This window comes from Thermobia domestica, chromosome 18 (assembly GCF_964235325.1).
Source record: "Thermobia domestica chromosome 18, izTheDome1.hap1.1, whole genome shotgun sequence".
Lineage (NCBI taxonomy): Eukaryota > Metazoa > Arthropoda > Insecta > Zygentoma > Lepismatidae > Thermobia > Thermobia domestica.
Genome location: NC_137471.1, coordinates 30,673,056 through 30,686,796, shown reverse-complemented (window position 1 = coordinate 30,686,796; position 13,741 = coordinate 30,673,056).

Genomic DNA, 13,741 nt, shown 5'->3' with positions numbered 1-13,741 from the left:
TCAATTAACTCATGCACTGTATATTGTATCAAGAGAATGCTATTTACTAGAGCCTTTTTTCAATTATCTCATGCACTGTATATTGCATCAAAAGAATGATATTTACTAGAGCCTTTCTTCAATTATCTCATGCACTGTATATTGTATCAAGAGAATGCTATTTACTGGAGCCTTTTCTCAATTATCTCATGCACTGTATATTGCATCAAGAGAATGCTATTTACTAGAGCCTTTCTTCAATTATCTCATACACTGTAGAACCTTTCTATTTCAAGTGTGCCCCAGCTGGCGCTGCTGTCGAGGTGTATTTACCCGTATCCTACTCGAAAGAGGAGGAGCAAGTTTCTGTGGCCGAGATTCCTCAATAGTTGGATGCGTACAAGATTGCCACACTGAAACATTCCGAATTATTTTCATGGGCTTCACTGTGCACTATTTTGTTAGCAATTGTATGTAGCCTATGGTTTTCATTCGTCAAGACTCACGACTAAATGACAAATTGGCAACACAGTCGGGGTCATTCAATTCTTTTTCCAAAGCAAAGGAAGGTTTCCGCTATAAAATGGTGGAGGTGAACCGTAGTATGTTTCACATATTTTCCGAGAGCACTATCGGAAATAGAAAGAGGCTATCAGTATTAGAAAATTAATCTTCATAAATGAATCGATGAGTGCAAAAAGGGTCTAAGACACATTTTTCTGAAATTTTGTTTATAAACTTTTTAAATTTGTTTAAGGGTATTCACAACTTTTTGTATAGTAAAGGCAAGTGAAGAAGATGTTAGAGCTGTATAAAAGCAATGTTGAATTATAGGTCAAGGTCAAGAAATGTTTGCAGTCCTGGATTCAATAAGTTTTTCTTTAGTATCTCAAAGCTACATAAAATGGATTTAGGCTCTTTCTGCAATCATCTACGTACTATAAAAGAAAGAAAAACGATGATTTTTTACGACATATTGAACTTTAACCTTGATCGCTATAAATTAAAAACGATTATAGATAGCGAGAACAGGTTTCCAGCGATCAGTTAAGCGCCCCAAGAATATGTTCCATCTCCATTCTAATCTCTCAACTAAAACCAGAAAAGCTCGAAATCCAGTACCACTTTCGGTTTCAATATTCATTAAGAAATAGCACGCCTTACAGAACAAACTGCTTCAGGCCGCGTACCCGTGACACTGCGTCTTGTTGCTACTTAGTTTGTATACGATTGCGCCATTCAAAACCAATACTGCAATATTTTTCCTGTAAAATGCTATTATGAGTAGGGACGTATGCACGGGGTGGGTCCTGATGTCCGTATCTACCCCGAAATCCTGAACTTTCTGTAAATTTAACCTAATTTCAGGGGTAATTTTAAAAATTGTAATATGAAATTCTGCCTGAAATGCTTTGAAACCCCTGGAAATAAATTTCTGTGTATATCCCTGATATTGAATCACGAGAAAATGTTCTCTAATTCATTATTGTTAAATTACCAGAAGACATTGACAATACAATATATATATTATAATTATTAACAGTGTCTCCGAAAAAGAATGGTGGGACTTGGTTGTTGAGTGGTTGTGGGTCCTATATTACACGAAAGAAACAACCAGATCTTCCTCGTTGCTAAGTGGTTAGCATACCCATTTTCGGCCTTCAAGACCTGGCTTCGATTTGCGGCTTGAGTTTATGTGATTCGAATCCCATCCGTCTCATATATCCTCGCTGCTGAAAAAAAAACGCTGAACTCAAAATCAAATCAAGTTAAGACTCAAACAACGTATAAGTGACTTCATTATTCTCAGCAATTCAAATTGTTCATTATGATAGAGCAAGACATGCCCTACTAACATAAAATCTGAAGAGAGGGAGAGAGAAAGAAAAAACGTAGATTAACAAGTTTCGATATATGCTCGGCGGTATAGCCATCAAGTTGAATGCAGGTTTTTTTTAATTTTTTTAATTTTTTTAATTTTTTATTTTTTTTTAAAGGAAAGTGATGTTTACACGCTGAAACCATACAGAAGGTATTTTCAGAATATGAAAACATTAACAATTCACCAAATATATAAGTATTAAACACACACAAACATACATATTATTATTATTATTATTATTATTATTATTATTATTATTATTATTATTATTATTATTATTATTATTATTATTATTATTTTTTATTACCAAACATAGAACTGTTTTAAACGCGATGGGAGCGCTGTGGCTCAGTGGTAGAGTGCTTATCTTTGGTGCGTAGAGTCCCTGATTCGATCCGCGGCCAAGTAAGTTTGTGGTGGACAACATCGTGTCCCTGGGTTTTCTCGGGATACTCCCATTTCCTCCCATTTTTTCATTCCACCAATTCTTTCATCATCATTTACTTACCTTAACCGTAGTCTTCCTTAGCCTGTCGAACATAAAACTAAATTATTTCATTTCTTCATTTTTTTTTTTTTTTTTGTTTTTGTTTTAAAGTCAAACGAAATGAAATGAAATGAAATCTTTAAGTTTTACGTCCCACGTTATGCTGATTAGGTTAAAGGAGACGGTGATGATGAGAGATGAGTGAAACGGGGCAATGAAGAAAGTGGGAGGAAACGGAAGAACCGCGAGAAAACCCACGAGCACGGTGTTTGTCCACCACAAAGTTCACAAGCCGGGATCTAACCCGGGACCCCAAGCACCGGAGGTGAACGCTCTACCACTGAGCCACCGCGCCCCTGTTAAAGTCAAACGAATTTGATACAGCTTCATGTTTTAAGTTCATTTTCATATATTTTAATTATTGGAACATGTTGACGTGACACTTTTTAAAGGAAACATGTTTCATATTCTATGTATTATAAACACTAGTTCCTTTCCGAAGCCTTTGGCTTATTATAAGCTGTAGATTAAAAGCGTGCTTAATTAAGTTCTAATTGTTTACCTTTAACTTCTTTCTTTTTAAAGTTTGTCCAACGAACTTGCAGGTACACAAATATTTGTACTAAAGATCTAAATATGGTACAAGCTGTCCCGCATTCGATTCTCGATGGGGACACTAGGTCAAAAAGGTATAACAAGCTTTTCAGGCTAGCCATTCTGAATGAGGTTTTTTTCCTGGATTTTCCTCATTCACTTTATGCAAATGCTGGAATGGTACCTAGCATAATAGTTCCAGACCACTTCCTTCCTTACCCATTCCTTTCTTCTACTCCAATTATCCGGGCAGTATGACGTCATCCCTTATAGAAATATATGTGATGGGCTAACATGGTCATAGATGGCGAAAGTCCAAAAGACTATTTCCTAATTCTCATCCTAAAATCTACATTCTGTTACGGCTTGTTACGTAATATATTGTTGTGCCTTTAAGGTAAACGGTAACAACTGTCTGTAGTTTATAAACTCGTATTATGTTCATATTACTTATGGTTGAAATTAAATTTTATGAGTTTCACGTCCCACGATTCTGCCGGTTAGGCTAAAGGAGACGGTGATTATGAGAAATGAGTGAAATGGAGGAATGAAGAAAGTGGGAGGAAACGGGAGAACCCCGAGGAAACCCACGCACACTGTGTTTGTTCACCACAAAGTTCACTTGGCGGGAGCAGGGTTTGAACCCGGTACCCCATGCAGCAGAGGTGAACGCTCTACCACTGAGCCACCGCCCCCCACCATAAGATCACCAAGAAGAAATAATCGTCATAGTTGTAGTTTTAATTGACATCAAAAGTTATGATTACAGGGGGAAGAATTTTCCCCCGGAGCTGCGAACCCCCGGGCTTACATCCGATCGTGCTTGACGTACATTATCAGTATTTATATACTATTAGTTTTACTCCCTGTATATTGAAAGTCTCCCCAAGGAAAACCTTTTGAAAGCATCACTGATTGGCGATTAACAACCTCGTAGCTACTCGAACTGGCTTGGATTCAAGTCATGTCTTGTTATTCTTTTATAGCATTCGTGCTCACACTCTCAATTATGAATTCAAGATCAATTGAGTTCAAGAAAAGACAGGCTCGCAAATTTCGGCATCTCTGAATGGGATTAACTAGCCACACATCAAAACAATAAAGTTTTATTTCTGCGGCAATGAACATTCTTTTTTTTTTTTTTTTTGTAAGCTAGAGCATTAGTTACATTTTTTTACTTCATCAAGAGTCATTCTTAGTTTAGATATTCCGTATTTTAATCAAACCTTCCTTTACGTTCAAGTACAATTTGATTTATCGCTTCAGTCTGTACGGACTTTTATAAGTTTACAACGCTTGACCCTGTTTATAGTTGTACAACATGCATTATTTGCTACGGACATCCTGTAAAATGTCCTATCATTAACATGTGAACATCTAGTGTCATCCTTCTTCCTGTTGTTACAGAGGGACCAAAAGGGAGGAGGGAGAAAGATTAAGAGCAAAAACTGGTAGGAGGGGTAAGAGAAAGCAGGGCTACCTCTTGACCTGCGATGGTACCGAGTTCTCTTCCTCTTGAGATGCTCCATGATTTACGAACATGGTGCGTGAATGTTATAATTATCATCATAAACCTGACTTTATGACATCCCCGAGTCGTCATAAAGGAACGCTTCATTTGACGATCTTACAAACGGCGCTTCACTGCTGTTTCGTTCAAACACGAAACACACAATTCTTCTGCGTTGCCCCACTTTACACCCCTTTACCCTACCCTACCGGTTTCTTCTTCCTGGTCAACACAGCACTACGACTATATTCTGCACGACTTTGTCATCAATGCTTGGCTTGTATATGGCAAGTGTCTTTGTGATTTTGTTTCTCTTTGTGTGTTTTTATTTCACAGTGTTGCCAGCTAAAGTTACTTTTCCTCCCTATAAACTTTGCATTTTTTTAAAAAATCATAACTTTACGTTGTCCATTACTTGAAAATTAGGTACATTCAATGAAAGGATAATATAGTGTCAATGGGAGCTATCCCCAAATTTACTACATCATTATCATCATCATCATCATAGGTATTCTGCCATTATTGCCAGTTACTTAGCCAACTGAAAAACTGTCATGCTTCACGGTCTTCAGCTAATCTCTTCGTCTTTACGTACGATTTTCCTGTTTTAATATCATGCATTAATTGTAGTCTCCTTCGCCTTCTCCCTTTCTTTTCTGCCACCATACTCCTAGCACGTCAACTATGATACAGTTCCTTCTTAGCCAACATCCCGACCAGTTTCTCTTTCTCTTTTTAATCACACCTAAAATTGTTCTTATCCCTCACACCATTTCTAACACCTTTTCATTCGTTTTCCGCTAGTCTCAGCTAATTCTCGGTTCTTCTCCACTTCAACATTTTGAAAGCTCCAGTCGTTTTTTAATCATTTCTGAGTAATGTCCATGTTTCTGCTCCATGCAGAACAATACTCCACACGAAGCATTTTATGAGCCTTTTTCTTAACTCATTATTTAAGAACCTACAACATAATCTCTCTTTTTCCTCGTAAAGCCTTCTTTTGCCATTTCTATCTTTGCTTTTATTTCACGTTCGCGCTTCATATAATCATTAATTACTCTCTATGGCCATTCCAAACTTACAAGGCACTTTTGACTCAAATTGCTGTTGGGTCTACTGTAGATGCTTTGAAAACTTGAGGTCGCTTAGGACACCATTGAATGTTATTCATTGAGCTAATTTTCTCATGTGCTTTGGTCTAATATGGAACTATTTTAGAGGTGAGAGTAAAACAAAAAATATACTTCGAAGTCAAAAAGTAACAATATAAATATAAAATCACTGTGAAACTCGGGGCATCAATTGAATGTCATACAGGAACTATATGTCAACGTACTGCAGAATTGTGTTGTTTGTATACGTTCAAACCTGTGGGTGTATATTTGACCTATTATTACCTCCTTTATATTTCACGGAATGCAACCCGAAGCAATACATTTATTTCCCGATGGGAGATCTTGTGATTCAGATCTCACATTAAGCTGTAGATCAACGTCCTGTAATACCGCGTTGTTGAAGGGGACGGTAAACTTGAATCATACTAACCAACCAATAGTCTTACTTTGCAGAATTGGAGGAAAACACCAAATTTTATTAAAATTGGTTTAAAAAAATAAATGAAATCTTACAGTTTTACGTCCCAAGGTTATGCCGGCTAGGCTAAAGGAGACGGTGATGATGAGAAATGAATACAAAGGCGGAATGAAGAAAGTGGGAGTAAAAGGGAGAATCCCGAGAAAACCCCCACACACGGTGTTTGTCCACCACAAAGTTCACTTGGCGCGAGCTGGGATCGTACCAGGGACCCCCGCAACAGAAGTGAATGCTCTAGCTCTGAGTCATCGCGGCCTCTAAAAATTTGATAAGTTGTTAGAGAGTGGAACGGACAGATAACAGTTACACAAGTAGGAATTGAGTCAAATATTAGAAGCTTGCTTGTACATTAAATCGCAAGAGTGTTCTGTTCCTGCATGACAATGCCAGGCCACATTTGTCAAAGAGGAACCGGGACACCCTTCAGCAACTTGGCTAGGAGACACTATGTCATGCCACCGAACCTTGCGCCAACAGATTATCATTTGTTTCATTTCCTCATTCGTTTATTTATTTAGAAAAGGAAATAAATTAAGCAAAACCAATGTTCCGACTAAAGGTACTGGTGAGCGCTAATTAAAAAAATAAAAAATAAAAATAAAAAGGAACGAGAGGGAAATAAAGGAAATATGCCCTTAAAATAAAACCATTGTTGTGAAAAGTGAAATGAAATGAAATTTTTAATTTAACAGCTGACGGATATGTCATATGGGCTACAGGAGACCGGAAATGGATTGCAAAAGTGAATGATTATAATTATAGAAGATTATGATGATTATGATTATAATTACAATTATAATTAAAATTATAGAAGAAAATGAAATCTTTCAGTTTAACGTCCCACCATTATGATCTTTAGGCTAAAGAATATACATGATTAATGTAAGTGAGTGGTGATGGAAAAATTAGTGGAATGAAAAGTGGAAGGAAACGGGAATACCCTGACAAAAACCCACAGACACAATAATTGTTGTTCAAACAGAAACTCACGTGGCCGGGGATCCTAAACGCTCTACCACTGAGTCATCGTTCTCTCCTGATGTTTATAGAGGTATTGAAGGAATAAGACCATCGGTGAATTTCGATCAGTTGTAAATACCTCCTCTCCCTCTCTCTTAAGTTGTACCGTCAAAGAGAAATGATAAAAGATATTCCAGACTCTACCTCATCTATGCTAAAAATTTGATCGACATCGGTCTCGTGCTTCAAGAGTTATTGCTATATATATATATATATATATATATATATATATATATATATATATATATATATATATAGATAGATAGATAGATAGATAGATAGATAGATAGATAGATAGATAGATAGATATAGATATATATATATACAAGGTCGGATTTAGGAGGGTGCACCGGTGCACGGGCAACCGCTTTCGTTGTAAATATACACTATCTAAAATGAGAAGCTAGCTGTGAAAAAGTAACACTTTCCGAAACCTTCTGCCATCAGGTTTCCTTTGGGGCTTAAAACAAAGCAGAGATTTGCAAAAACAATAATTGAAGTTGATTTTTTTGAATGTTAAATGAAAAGGATTCAACAAGGAAAACAATATAACACTTGTCAAGTTGTGAATAAAACAAGCCAGGAGTAGAGAATATTTTTCTCCTTCATACCCTCTTTAAAATAGTCCCCTCCCCTCCGCTCGATGTACCAGTGTTGTCAAGTGTAAAGAAGATTGTCTCATATCACTTTTAAGAGTTTCAGTGTGATTGGTAGTTATTGGTGCATCCCCTCAGAAAATTCTTGATCCGACCCTGTATATATATATATATATATATATATATATATATATATATATATATATATTGTAAGGATCCCCACATCACGACAAGAGCACATGTCAAACAACACGTGCTATTGATTGTAAACAGAATAGCAGACGAGAAGCTGACATGAAAGACACCGAGGGACGCCGAAAGAAGACGGACCTCACGGAAGAACCCGAAGAGGATGAATAAAATGCGGACCACCGAGGGACCCAGCATCAGTCGTCCAACTGATCAAATAACCTACACTACCCTGAGGTCGCATTGGACTAGGGGTCCTTACTACAACCAAGCCTCGCAAAGCTGCCTTGAGCTGAGAGGGCTATCCTTCAAGACTCACCAGAACCGACAGGTGCCTTGGAGACTGCCTTGAGAGAAGGGGCACCGTGCAAACACCTACTTCCTCTCATCTGGATAATAACAAGATAGACGCTATTTTACTCTTTGCAATCAAAGACTTCTGGTATTTAACAAATTTTATAATAAATTGGTGAAGGGGATAAATATAGGCCCATTATTGACTCTACCAAAGTCATTACAATATATATCCTCCTCTCTCCCCCTCCCCTACGTTGTACGTCAAAGTGAAATAATAAAAAGACTCCCAAGCTCGAACTTCATCTATGTTGAAAATTTGATCGAGATCGGTCGTATAGGTCAAGAGTTATTAAGTAACATAGTAACTTTCATTTATATATATATAGATAACTCTTTCGTTAGTTGAATTACTCAGAAGAGGAAACCTAGTAGATCATGATACCCCTATAGCTTCATTACTTAGATATTCACTTTCACATGTTAATTAATATTCCTTTTATATTAGTCACTCTGACTTCTTATATTTCTAATACAGCACACTAGGTTAACAGGATATCCACATCTTCGCAACACAAAATACAAATAAGTATCCTAATATATAGACAACCAGAAGATCATGAAATCACTGCGGGTTCTATAAGTCGCAGGATACAAATCATTTAGTTACAAATTTATGTAGTTGGCAATCGGCAATTCTTTCCTCTTGTAAGAGAAAAAAAAAAGAAAAGAAGAACCAGAAACACACAACAGGGGGAAGGAGAAATCATAATAAAAAAAGAAATGAAGAAGAAGAATAGGAAAGGGAGAGAAAAATTATGATAAAAGTTACGGGCGTGGATAACGAAAGACAATCTGGACATAGACAACAAACCTTGAATAAAAGAAAAATAGAAATAAAAAAAAAGAATGGGGAACAGAATTAATTATGTCCCAAGGTATAAATCTCGATATAAATATATATAAAAAAAGAGGAAAGACAACAGAAGCTCCTTAAAGTCAAGTGTGCCCTCATAAAAAGAAACGTTATTCAGCTGTTTTGTACGTGGATGGAGCATCGAAATACGTAACAATGACAAACATAATGAAGTCGTTGAGACTTCTTCAAAGTCATTCGCAATGATGGCCATGAAGAATGCTTACATTTTTTTTTTTTTACTTTCTATCATTATTATTATTATTTTCTTAGGGAGGGGAGAAATCTTACAGAAGGCGCTTTAGAAGTCAAAAAATAAATAAATAAGACCTCAACAAATCATCAAGACTCTTACATTCTATTATAAAAAGTTTTTACGTACCTACTTCGCTTCCTTTAGTACTCACTTAACGAAATGATAGCAGTTCATTTATATTTACTTTGCTAGCCAACTTCGTTTTATACTGCCTAAATTGAGTTTAGTTTGTCGGATTGGAGTTTCCAGTTCCTTTCAGCACTGGCACTACATAAGACGTGAACCTACAGCTTAACGTTGGTTCTCACTAGGAGTCGAACCAAAGTTTCCAATAACTGCAGATGCGTACCCTAAACATGTAACTAAAAGAGAACCCTGTCTAAATTTGATTGTTAAGTTCTACCAATGTGGTAATTACGTTTATGCTGCATACGTTGGGCGTTTATAAGTCTTTCGCCTATGTCTAAATTAAATATTGTTAAGTTCTACCAGTATGGTAACTACGTTTATGCTGCATACATTTGGTGTTTGTTAAGTCCTACCCTGTAGCATGATAAGTATAGTTTTTGTCCTGTCTAAATTAAGTATTGTTAAGTTCTATTTATATGACAATTACATTTATGCAACATACTTTGGTCGTTTATAAGTTCTACGCCTTTTGTCTTGTTTAAATGAAGTATTGTTAAGTTCTATCAGTATGGCAAGTCCGTTTATGCTGCATACGCTGGACGTTTGTAAGTCCTACGTTGTAACATGGTAATTATAGCTTTTGTCCTGTCTAAATTCAGTATTACTAAGTTCTATCAGTATGGTAACTATGTTTATACTGCATACGCTGGACGTTAGTAAGTCCTACGTTGTAACATAGTAAGTACAGTTTCTGTCCTGTCTAAATTAAGTATTACTAAGTTCTATCAGTATGATAACTACGTTTATGTTGCATACGTTGGGCGTTTATAAATTCTATGCTATAACATGGTACGTATAGTTTTTGTTTTGTCTAAATTAACATTATTAATTTCTATCAGTAGGGTAAGTATGTTTATGATGCATACGTTGGACGTTTATAAGTTCTACGTTGTAGCATGGTAAGTATAATTAAAATTAAGTATTAAGTATTGTTAAGTTCTACCTGTATGGTAACTACGTCTATGCTACATACATTGGATATTTATAAGTCCTACGCTGCAGCGTAGTAAGTATAAGTTTTGTCCTGCCTAAATTAAGTATTGTTAAGTTCTACTAGAATGACAAACATACTTTATATAGCAAAGTTGGCCATGGTTAAGTCCTACTACTATGGTGAGTGTAGCTTGTACTGCTGCCTAAGTTGGACAATATTTGCTAATTCTAGTTGAATACATATTGTTTATATTCCGTTTATGCATTACTAACTCCTATTACCATGTTAAGTACGTTTTATACTGCCTAAGCTTAACACAGTTGGACATTGTTAAGTCCTACTAAAACAACAAGCATAATTTATAACTCCTACATTGGGAATTCATTAATTCCTACAAGTATGGTAAGTATAGTGATGCCTATGTCAACGAGTATGAAATGAATAGCTTATATTAACTAAGTTGGGCATTGTTGGCCTGATATGGTTTATATTATCTCAGTTGGACATTGTTGACTTCTACTATTATGGCAAATAAAAGTTATTATTCCTCCGTTGAGAGACATACTAGTGTAATAAGTAAAATTTATAGTATATATCCTGCATTAGTTATTGTTAAGCCCTACTAGCACATTGTACTATTTACGATGAGCATTACGTAATATTGTAAACAGAGCTTTCAGTGCCTACGTTGGGCATTCGTTAACGCCTACTAGCGTAATAAATATAGTTTATATTACCTAAATTTGATATCATTAAGTCTTTTTGATATGTCAAATGTAGTTTACATTTGCCTAAGTTAGTCATTTTTAAGTCCTAAGACCTGTTAAGTATGCTGTCTTACATGTGATGGATCCGAACCATATGTATTATGTACTCTTAGTTAGGATGGAACTTGGATCTCCAGCACCAAATTCTAAAATGCTAGTCATTTATCGGAAAGAAAATTCATCTGTACCGGAAGACTTAGCCTGAAAGACGCAACAGCAGATGATTAAATTTGATTTTGAATTATGGTATGTAGTTGTCATATTGCCAATGAGAATCCGTCGGGATCGCACGGGATCCAGTTACTATCGTCAAAGAGGCTTGCGCTCACTATTCTCGATGAGATTCATGCTTTCTCAAGCTGCACTCGCTCGAGCTGAGGCTCGGACCGTTTACCTCAATAGGCTGGAGTTCCCATCATCCAAGGGGCTTGTGCTCACTAATCTGAGGTTCACATTTCGTCAGACTGGCGTTCGATCGAGCTCGTGCTCGCAATCCTCAGTTAGACTCGCGCCTATTTACCTCACTGGTTTTAGGGTTACTATCCTCTAAGTGCCTTGGGTTCACTAATCTCGAAGAGGTTCATGCTTGCTCAGACCCGCACTAGCTCGATGTCTAGCTAGCAATCTTCAGTGAGGCTCGTGTTTATTTGTCTCATTGGTCTTGGGCTTACTATCCTCAAAGTGGCTTAGGCTCACTAATCTCGATCGTTTTCATACTTATTCAGAGTCGCATTCACTCGAGGTTTGGATAGCTATTCTCAAAAAGACTCACTTTGCCTTATTGACCTCAGAGTCGCTAAAGGTTCGGGCCAGAGTTGCCCAATAAATGAGCGTCAGTCTGTGAGACTACAAGCTCTAAAATTTTTATGGGAACCGGTCAAAACCCCCACAGCCAAAACACCCACACTCAAGAAATGTCAAAACGCCCACACAAACGGTCATAACCCCCACACAAATGGACAAATCTCCCAAACACACGAACGGTCATAACCCCCACAGCCAAAACCCCCACACTCAAGAAATGTCAAAACGCCCACACGATTGGTCATAACCCCCACACAAATGGACAAATCTCCCAAATACACGAACGGTCATAACCCCCCACAGCCAAAACCCCCACACTGGTAATCGGTCATAACTCCCACACAAATGGACAAAACAGCCACACATAGCAACGGTCACAATCCCCACATAAATGGACAAAACCCCCACACAAATGGACAAAACTCCCACATGCAGAAATTGTCACAACTGCCACACAAATGGACAAAAACGCCACACAATCGGTCAAATCTCCCACACTTTGAAATGATCCTGGTTGTATGTCTTACCCTTGTACTTTTTAATAACATTTTTTATTCCACTTAAACTGATGTTGCAACTGTACTGTTTTGTAATGACAGAAACACTAAAGTGGGCGTCGTAAAGAGCCGCAACAAAGACGTGCAATCACGATAATTTCGGAGTGTGGGGGATTTGTCCGATTGTGTAGGGGTTTTGTCCATTTGTGTGGCAGTTGTGACAATTTCTGCATGTGGGAGTTTTGTCCATTTGTGTGGGGGTTTTGTCCATTTATGTGGGGATTGTGACCGTTGCTATGTGTGGGAGTTTTGTCCATTTGTGTGGGAGTTATGACCGATCGTATGGGCGTTTTGACATTTCTTGAGTGTGGAGGTTTTGGCTGTGGGGGTTTTGACCTAGACCCAAATTGATAACACGCTAAAGCTGTATTTCCGATGTAGCACGAGCATCAATGACGTTAGCGAACACAAGTACGAGGAATACAAGCCTCGTTGAGGACTTTCCCACGCCCTTAGTGAGCACGAAATGAAATGAAATGAAATCTTTAAGTTTTACGTCCCACGGTTATGCCGGTTAGGCTAAAGGAGACGGTGATGATGAGAGATGAGTGAAATGGTGGAATGAAGAAAGTGGGAGGAAACGGGAGAACCCCGAGAAAACCCACGAGCACGGTGTTTGTCCACCACAAAGTTCACTTGGCGGGGGCTGGGATCGAACCCGGGACCCCTAGCACCAGAGGTGAACGCTCTACCACTGAGCCACCGCGCCCCCCTAGTGAGCACGAAATCCAACTAGGAAAAGCCTCATTCAGGAATCTGAAGTCTAACTCTAGCGAGTGCTTTCAGAATAGTGAACCTAAACTATCACGAGCCAATTGAGCCTCGGTTGCTGGTTCGGGCTCCCTATCCTCATTTGGGCTTGCAATCGCATATGTTCATATTCTTTAAGATAATTGATTGAGGCCCGCTGTCCTCATTTGGGCTCGCAATCGCTGACGCCCACACTCTTTAAGGTAATTGATTGGTGCTCAAAATCGCTAATTTCCATGCTCTTGAAGATAATTGATTAGGGCTCGTAATCGCTCATCACCCATTCTTTAAGATAATTGATTGGGACTAGCAATCGCTCATGTCCAAATTTTTAAAGATAACTGATTAAGGCTCGCAATCGCTCATTTCCATGATATTTCAGATAATTAATTGGGATCACAATCATTCATGCTCATGTTCTTTA